At 33.5% G+C, this 2,756-nt stretch overlaps 1 long non-coding RNA gene across 1 annotated transcript in view; it reads left to right on the forward strand.

Annotated features, from left to right (window-relative positions):
* Positions 1 to 222: 222 nt before the first annotated feature.
* Positions 223 to 2,756, forward strand: part of LOC107697615 (uncharacterized) — a 10,366-nt gene continuing 7,832 nt past the window's right edge. Inside the window, exon 1 of the long non-coding RNA XR_001635223.1 lies at positions 223 to 296. This is a non-coding gene — a long non-coding RNA (uncharacterized LOC107697615). The remainder of the gene's footprint in view (positions 297 to 2,756) is intronic.

Below are 2,756 nucleotides of genomic sequence, written 5' to 3' on the forward strand. Positions count from 1 at the left end.
ATTTATGTCAATTAATTGAATGAAATGCAATTAAAATCTTTATTTTTTAATTAAAATTAAAAACTTACAATGTGCTTAAAAAGTCAGAAGACACGTTATTTATTCTCAAACTGTTTTTCTGACATGTGAAGGAAAGAATACACTAGAATGTAAAGTGTATATAATATTCAGTGTATACACATTCGACATCATCGGTGGGCGTGGCTTTGGAAAGTCCGTGACTCCGTGCGCGTCAATCAAGCACAGCGGAGAGGATCCGCACTCCGAGTCCGCAGCTGGCAGACGGCGCCTGTCTGGTAAGTTCTGTGACTTTTGTCGGATATATGAATAAAATACGTTTATTATCACACTGACAATCAGGTTGGGTTTGCAGCAAGTGCTGCAGTTTTGATAAAGTTATAGCTAGATGATCGATTTGCATGAACTAGTAAAACTGCTGCTCTGGTAACGTTAGAGCGGTTACAACAGTAAGTTACACAAATGTGTAAAACGGGAATAAAGGCAAAAATACATTTGTAGAAGTATTTAGACTAGTTGTTTCTCAATATTCTCTAGTTCAAGTAGAGAGTTCAAGTTTGCTCTTTCAGTATAGCAAAACTGATTTTCATTACACCGTGTTCTTCACAGAGTTATTCGGTTATCAAGATTAGCTTAGAAATGTCCGCGCCCGCGCATTTTTCCCTCCTGTTTTCAGACTCATGTAAAAGTTTAGCTACATTTTACATTTTGTAGGTAGATATCAGCTGTTTTTGGATCGACTGCACGGCCCCTGACTTTTTAAACAGCACTCACGAGTGGAATAAGAAAAAAACTAATGTGAAAATGGAAGGTTCGGTCCACACATTACCACTCTTTCTTTAAAGTGCCCCTATTATGGATTTTTGAAAATTACCTTTCATGCAGTGTGTGGGACACTCTACCAGAAACGTACATTTCCACTTGTCAAAATCTTGGGTGAAAAAAAAATATTATTCTTAAATCTGAACGTTGAGTCATATGGAGGACATGTTAATCTATATGAAACACATATCGTGCCATCTCAGCATGTTTTTATAATTGAAATAAATACATTTTTATACGCATTTCACCCCTAAAATGTCAGGCCCTGTCACAGACAAATTTGTATATGTTAGAATGGTTTCCTAATGAATTTCTTTGATACAAATAGCATTTTCTTATTGGTCACATGTCCCTGATTGTATCTAACATGGTTTTGTAATTTCTATAAGGAATATAAGCAACTTTTCGGTCAACCGTACTACACAAAATCACAGAATACCCCGCCAGGCACTCATATAGTTGTAAAAAAACTGCCTTTACATAGGAGATTTTTTCAAAAACATAGTAGTGGATATATACTCCAACCTTCATCTACACAGTTACAGAGATTAATTCATCAATATTTCCTCAAATATTACATTTTTATAACATAATTTCCTGCGTGACAGGACTGACTTTATGGATTTCGTTGATGCAAAAAAAGTTATGTTTTGTGTTCTTTATTTAAGTTTTGATAAGCATTCCTATTTTAAATTATTATTATAATTTTAATGTTAATGTAATATTAGACTATGGTAAAGTTCAGCCAAGGACATATAATAAGGGCCTAATTCATTAGAATATGACTGACAAATTAATAAACTAATTTCATTTTATTTCAATATAAAAACATATTTCATTTAACAATTCATTAAAATTCCATTTAACAATAACATGGCCAGATACAATAAAAATAAACGACTAGAATTGCACAATGGCATAAACTCAGACAGGAGTGAAAACAAAATTGTAATGGTACTACTAATATGGTCAAATTCATTTAACAATAACAATTACCAACTTGAATGGCACAAACTCAGACAGGAGTGAAAACAAAATTGTAATGGTACTACTAATATGGTCAAATTCATTTAACAATAACAATTACCAACTTGAATGGCACAAACTCAGACAGGAGTGAAAACAACAACCCCGTGTTGTGCTATGCTTCCTCGGGAAGATTACTGTGTATGCACTCGGAGATGGAACACAACACGGACATGTAAAGTCATCTTTTAGCGCCTAAACGGTCAAACACACACAAAAATGTGTCAAAATGCGGTGCTTAGTGATTATTCACGTAAACCCTAGTCGGTTATGTAATAAATGAATGTAAAGAGTTGAGAATGAAAACACTTGTGTAACAGTGAATTGGATCTGTGCGGCTCTTAAAGTGACAGCGGCTATATTCCTGCCGACTGTGTGCTTAATATTAATCAAACAACCAAAGACACATTCAAAATCACTCACTGCTCTTGACTGAAGGACTGTTGTAGCTTTAATAAGAAAAAAAAGGAAGTTTAATTCTTACAGTGAAGACTATGTGGTTTTATTTTATATTAGGTTATTAAATGTATCTAGTAGGCTGTTAACTGAATACTTTAGACTTGCATTAAAAAAAATTAAAGCACAGTTTGTTTCATTTGTATATTTTTATTCTATTGTATTCCTTTGCTTTTTTATTACAGTTTAATTATTTTCAATCATTTTGAGGACCTTTTTTGTTTTTTAACTCATATTAGTTACTCTGGTATTCTGCTGTGTGAAAAATTAATTTTGCACACCACAGGAACTTATAAATTGACCTAGTGTATGTATACTATATATATATATATATATATATATATATATATATATATAACAGGGGTGGTGAACTCCGGTCCTGGAGAGCCGCAGTCCTGCAGAGCTCAGCTCCAACCCTAATAAAAACTCTTACC

Source organism: Sinocyclocheilus anshuiensis, unplaced genomic scaffold (genome assembly GCF_001515605.1).
Source record: "Sinocyclocheilus anshuiensis isolate Anshui unplaced genomic scaffold, SAMN03320099.WGS_v1.1 scaffold801, whole genome shotgun sequence".
Classification (NCBI taxonomy): Eukaryota; Metazoa; Chordata; class Actinopteri; order Cypriniformes; family Cyprinidae; genus Sinocyclocheilus; species Sinocyclocheilus anshuiensis.